Source organism: Rhagoletis zephyria, unplaced genomic scaffold (assembly GCF_001687245.7).
Source record: "Rhagoletis zephyria isolate East Lansing unplaced genomic scaffold, Rhagoletis_zephyria_1.1 Rzeph_scaffold_02148, whole genome shotgun sequence".
Classification (NCBI taxonomy): Eukaryota; Metazoa; Arthropoda; class Insecta; order Diptera; family Tephritidae; genus Rhagoletis; species Rhagoletis zephyria.
Window position 1 is genome coordinate 17,470 of NW_016159232.1, and position 7,101 is coordinate 24,570.

Consider the following 7,101-nt stretch of genomic DNA (forward strand, 5'->3'; position numbering starts at 1 on the left):
ATCGCTGGTTTTTTCTACTTTTTCTTATAAAAGTGTTATTATTTTTTTCTCATAAAACTTATTATTCTTAAGTTCTGTGTTTCCTTTTATTAGTCTTTCAGGTCACGCATCGAAATAAAGATGAAGTAATATGTAAATAAGTCCACAGCCAAGTTCACAAATTAAATAAGAATTAATTCAAGGTGAATTTTATATATAGTGGGACTTGGCATGTAATATATCGTTAGTATAGTATGGAAAGGGCTTATCTCACATCGTCACTAAAATACAAAAAGCTGTAACTAACTAAAAATCCAAAATTAACTTTTTGATTGATTATGATGCATTTCCTCGAATCATAAGTCCCCACATCGTTTTAGGCAATACAAAAATTTAGTTAGTTGTGTTTTTTTGCATTACATCGACAATGTGAAATAGTATTAACGATACATATGTTGAAAATTTGCGTTCATTCGCCTAAAAAAATATATCAAAACACATTGAGCGCATGGAATGGAACCACAAAACGGATTTAATGGTTTATGGTACCGAGAGCGGTGAGTAATTAATTGTGAAGGCCTGCAACTGGGAAAAGCCCAGTTCAGCAAACTAATAAAAAAAACTAATTACAAGGTATTCATTACAGAAGAACCTTTCTAAGAAGTCACCCTGGAACTAAGCAAATCTGAGATCTTTATCGTCCGTGATTCCATAATTCAAATTATTCTGCCTTATCCTGGGTTTCACCCGAAAATTTGACATCCGCCCATAGTAAATACTTGAAAACCAAAAGTGAAAATTGAACCGGTTCGTGGAAAATGAAACCCATGATAAGCCTGATTATAAAAAACGCGGTACCTTTTTAACAAAATAACACGATTTTAAACTAATTCTGCTGGCAGCAACGATTTTCAGAATTTCCTTCGAAATTTTCATTCCTAGAAAATAACAATTTATTTGCCATATTCACCTATTCACAACCTCGCTATAAGCGCACATTTTTCAAACCAGTCACAGAAGACAGGATTAAAAATGAATTACAAAAACTAAAATCGAAAAACGCTGATGACGTAACAGGTTCTCCAAATTCTGAAACAACCAAAAGAATTGGTGCTCCGAATTGGAGCATAACGGTGTTTAAACAACGATCTTGCCGTGATGGTAGATTGTGAAGATGAAAGTCAGGAGGATACATCCGACATTTGCAGCCCCGATGCAATTCCCAAAAAGGAATTGTTGCACCGCAATAAAAAAAAAAATAACTGAAAGTTCTCTCAACTGGTGCAGCGTCAATCGAAAAGAATTTACAAATTTTGTCAAGTTTCAAGTTTTTCAAGTATGTCGCCTCGAGCGAGTAGTTATTTAGTGGCGCAGGTTTGATGTACGACCCGTTAGGAAACAGGCTGTAATCCGAAAAGGCAGCAAAATTACTCTTTCTTAAACACAATTTTTAAATTTTTTTAGTTGAAGTACTAAATAAGAAAATATTATTAAAAATTAATAACTTTTCAATTTTTTATTTACCTAAATCCCCTAATGTACTCACCATATTTATTTTTTTTAAATATTTGACTCCGCATTCGCATTCGCATCCGCGGATGTCTAAAATTCCACATTCGCTACATCCCTAGTATGAACAAGTTGCCGCGTCTGCAATGCCACTGCAGGGATACAGGCAAAATTATAAACATCCTGATCGACACTGGAGCAACAAACATTTATATTAGTACAAAAGGCAATATCGGTAAGCCTATTCTAATTAAACCTGTAAAAATTAAAAACCCTTCATGGTCACTCAATAACCAAATAAAAATAAATAAAAAATAACCTTGTTAAAACATAATCTCACATTTTTTGAAACAGATGCATTAGAAGAACTTGATATGCTTCTGGGCGAACAGGGACTCAGAGCAATCAAAGCAGAGATCAACCTTTTAGAGTACAAGCTCAGTTATAAATATAGGGCCAAGAAGGAAAGTGAATCTGTACAAAAAATAAATTATACGGTTAATAGTGAAAAATTCAAGGCAGAAATCGACGAAATTATGCAAAAAAAATGAAAGCACTAATGCAGTACTACCATATACTACCACGGTACAATCTACCATTAGGACAAAATCCGAAGATCCTCCAAGCAATATCCGTACCCTATGTCGGATAACGAGTTCATTAACAAAGAAATTAATAAACTTCTAGGAAATGAAATAATCCAACCCAGCAAAAGTCCATACAACTCACCCATTTGAACAGTCACTAAAAAAGGTACCGACGAACAAGGGAAATCTAAGCGCAGAATGGTCGTAGACTTCCAGAAGCTGAACGCCCGAACTATTACAGATAGATACCCCATACCTGACATAGCTATGAACATACAGAATTTGGGTAATGCAAAAGTATTTGCAACTTTAGATTTAGAATCTGGCTTCCATCAGATCCTTATTAAAGAATCTGACAGGGGAAAAACAGCCTTAGGTGTAAATGGAGGTAAATACGAATTCCTTCGTAAGCCGTTCGGCCTGAAAAATGCTCCATCAATTTTTCAGAGATGTGTAGATGATATCCTGAGACCACATATCGGCAAGTTCGCGTACGTGTATATAGACGATGTTCTCATTTACTCTTCCTTCCTATTTCTATTTTATTTATCTCAAAAGTACGGTAAGACATTAAGTCTTTTTTTGTACATTTTACAAATCAATTACAAATTTTAATCTTAAACTAAACTTAAATTCTAAGGNAAGATGTGTAGATGATATCCTGAGACCACATATCGGCAAGTTCGCGTACGTTTATATAGACGATGTTCTCATTTACTCTTCCTTTCTATTTCTATTTTATTTATCTCAAAAGTACGGTAAGACATTAAGTCTTTTTTGTACATTTTTACAAATCAATTACAAATTTTAATCTTAAACTAAACTTAAATTCTAAGGCTTAACCAACAGTGAACACAAGGTAAGAAATGGTAAGGCGTAAATGAACAAAAGCTTGCAGAAATAGTAGGGCATATAAGAACAAGAGCATACAGAAAAGATGAGAAAACATAGAGGACCTAACTACATATACATTGGTAACTAAGTAAAAAGTTCTGTAACTGCCGTCTTAAAGCATCTAGCTAAATTTATGTTTTTAATTGAAAGTGGTAATGAGTTCCATAGTCTGACAACACTAACAAAGAATAGTCTGGAGGCCGTTAACGTTTTATACTTTGGTACTACAATATTTTTAGTGCGAGATGATATAACCAATTTAAATCTACAGAAAAGGTAGCCAGGCTGACGATGCTTAGTTATTTTAAATAAAAGTAAAATATTTCGCACCTTTAAGTAATTTTCTAAACTAAAGCAGAGAATACTTTTAGCGTATAACGAGATATGATCAAACTTTCGTTTGCAATATATAAATCTCCAGCATTATTCAGAGCTAGGTATAGTTATATAGGAAAACGTTTACGACTTTCCACTGACAAGGAAATGTTGACGAGGTCAAAATGAAGTTAAAAATATGGCTAATTGAGGGGAGTTCGTAGGGAAGGATTATTTTTAGAAAGCGTAGGCTAAGACAATCCACGCCAATTACATTCCATATTACGGCATATATGCAGCTTATAATTTCATTTTCAGTGGCTGAGTTAAATGTAAATTCAACTGTGGGATTACAGGCCACACTTTGGTTAATTTTGAAGGATGACTCACTTGTTTGCTGCCTATTTACTCCTAAAAAGTATGAGTTCATTACATTGGCATCAATCGTGCAGGCTTTCTTGTCTTTCACGTAAACTCCTAACGACTTGAGATTTTTCCATAAATCTTTGGTGGAAACTGTTTCATTAAATTGACTCTGCATATACCATCTTTTATTCATGCGTAAGTTTTTAATTACTAAATTTCGTAAATCCCTGTAAGTATTCCAGCGTTCAGCAGTAGGATTACGCTTCCAATACTTATACGCTTTATTTCAGTTCTTTATAAGATTTAAAATTGATTTGGTGAACCAGGGTTTTCTATTGTCAGTTATTTTAATATTACGGGACATACATACTTATCAAACAAATATTTTACCAGCTTAGTAAAATGATCTAATTTTTCGTCAGTATCTGAGAGGAGCCAGCAGAAATTCCAGTCCAGAGAATTGGATTCATCATTTAAGGCAAAAATATTTATATTTTTGAAATCTCTATAAGTCAAGTGGGTTATTTGTTGTACTTTCTTAAATTCTATATTATAACATAAATACATTAATTCGTGATCAGAAATTCCAGCTAATCGAAATTGGTCCACATGGTTTACATTATTAACCTCAAAGACAAAGAGATCCAACATAGTTGGCTTACAATTAGGTGCAAAGCGTGTCGCATACTCATTAACTATATTGATACCACAAGAATAGAAGCTGAGTTAGTGCTTGGACCTGGCGTTGTTACATAAAACGTCTAAATTAAAGTCGCCACAAACGAGGACATGAACATAGTTTACAGACAATTCACTAATTTTCGTAAAAGTTGACGTTAGATCATGAACGAAAGATACAAGATCACGCCTTAAGGAAAGAAAGAAAAAAGTTATTTTCTAGCTGTCGAAATCTCGACGCCATCTTTGTTGTAAGAAGTAAACAGCGAAGAGAACAAAAAAAAACCGCGTAATTGTTGTACGCATGAATAATCATTTTTATTATGCAAATTCTTCTATAAATCATATCGTTGTGTTAAATTATTCTTTACCTTATGTGTGCACACTTTTTTCCTAAATGCGATTATAACGGGATCCTAAGAAGGCGTGATCTTGTATTTTTGGTTCATGAGGTACACCATCGACGTGTTGCCATAGAGCTTGAACGTTTTTGTTTTCTTCACTACCTTCGCCATTGAGTTTTTCTAATTCACTCACTCTCTCATCCAGCTTCTTCATGGCAGCTTTTATGTTTGATAGCTCAGCAGCGACTTCACCTATTCTCTGCATGACACGCTCTTCGCTCTCATGTAATTTCGAGATGATACTGCTCATGGAAAAATCTAATTTCTTTTCCAGCCTCTCAAGAAAACTCACCGTTGTCGGACTGCTAATGCCTCTCAATTGTTTTTGTGCTGGAGTTTGTTGCGGAGAGGAGGTATTGCGGGCACCTTTTCTTGTTGACATGTTTGCCCTCCGTGAATATTGTTTATTATTAAAAAGCAAAAATACACAAAATGATGCAAATATAGTGAATGCCGATCTGCTGTAGCTATAGCTGCTGGCACAAGCTTTTAGTAGATATGTTATATACTATAAATGACCGGGAATTTAAAGCGAGATTCAATGCAGCGCCACAAAAACACGTCTGCTTACAGTGCCATTGAGTTATTGCGCGCTTCACCAGGCCAACATGAATATTTCCAATGAGAAATCTCACTTTTTTCAAGACTTTGTGGAATACTTAGGGCATAAAGCATTTGACTTAAATAGTAAATCATGACCTTCTTTGCAAAAAGCTTAAATATTTCTTTGGATTTTCTGACAGCTCTATGAAACTTATGACCAGCTACCTTGCGGGAGAACGCAAAAGGTGATGAGCAAGACTGCTTCATCAATGTCTTGTAATGTTGTCTCGGGTGTGCTACAGGGTCCTTGGTTCTCTTTTGTTTAGTCGTTTTGTTAATGATGTTTTCTCTGTGTGTCAGTATGTCAATATCCACGCATATGCTGACCGCATTCAATTATTTCCTTTTTGGTTGTTTCCGACAGGGTGGGTGTATGATGTATTTTGGAACGAATTTCCGTCATCCCTTGTCAAATTTGGTTTGGAGACAAACCGGTTTCGGCGTAGTGCCATCTTCAGTGTCATTTTTCGATCTCTCGTTCTCCGAAACGTTTGTATTTGTCCATTCGTGTTGGTCTTGTGCAAGATTTGTGTTTCAAAATTAATAGTNCATCTTCAGTGTCATTTTTCGATCTCTCGTTCTCCGAAACGTTTGTATCTGTCCATTCGTGTTGGTCTTGTGCAAGATTTGTGTTTCAAAATTAATAGTGACCTGTCGGCAATTTCCCAATGGGCTTGTGATGATTGTCTTTGTCTAAATGCTGCCAAGACATATGTGTTGCCAATTAGTAATAGTGTAGTACATGTGGAAGATATTCCAGAAGTGTTTGTTGGTAATAGTGCCCTAATGTTTACTGACAAAATAAGAAATTTAGACTTCGTTGTCAATTCTATGTTGAGCTGTTCTGACCACATAAATAAAGTTGTAAGTAATGTGTATGTTGTTTTATGCAGACTACGAATGTCAGCGTCATTTACACCTTTGGAGACAAGAAGAAAGTTAGCTATTCAACTCATTGTACCGCAAATAACGTATTCTGAGCGTGTTTATAGCAAACTTGATTCTATTTTATTTATTTATTTATTTATTTGGTCTACAGAAAAATATTTTCTTACAGACAAATGAGAATAGAACATTTAGATAAATAGTAATTTATAATAATAATAATAATAATAATAATAATAATAATAATAATAATAATAATAACAATAACTTAAAATAGCAGGTTTGGTAGCTGGCGAGGCCTAGTCTTCAGTCTACTTTTGTGTGCGGCGGGCGGAAAGACCTAGTTTGCGCTCCGCGGTGCGGACAGGCTGTTGATCAAGGTCGGTAAGGCCGGGTTTCCGATCCATGTTCCCGAAGACATTACTTTGTATGTGTGGCAGGCGGAAAGCTCTGGTTTCCGCTCCGCACTATGAACAAGCTGTTGCACATGGTCGGAAAGAACGAGCTTCCGATCCATGTTCCCGAAGTCATTACTTTGAATGTGTGGCAGGCGGTAAGCTCTAGTTTCCGCTCCGCACTGTGGACAAGCTGTTCAGCATGGTCGGAAAGAACGAGTTTCCGATCCATGTTCCCGAAGTCATTATTTTGAGTGTGTGGCAGGCGGAAATCTCTAGTTTCCGCTCCGCGCTGTGGACAAGCTGTTGATCATGGTCGGAAAGGCCGAGTTTCCGATCCATGCTCGTATTGTCTTACGCGGTCGCGAAAATATACGAAGCCGATTACAGTTGTACTAAGCAGTCATAGATATTGTAATTTATCGTTCCCGGTTAAAGATGTTAATTTATTTAGTTACAAAAAAGCGATTCACGTTTATGTTTACC

General features: G+C 35.7%; 1 pseudogene; it reads left to right on the top strand.

Annotated features, from left to right (window-relative positions):
- Window positions 1-1,611: 1,611 nt before the first annotated feature.
- Window positions 1,612-7,101, top strand: part of LOC108366111 (uncharacterized) — a 20,105-nt pseudogene continuing 14,615 nt past the window's right edge.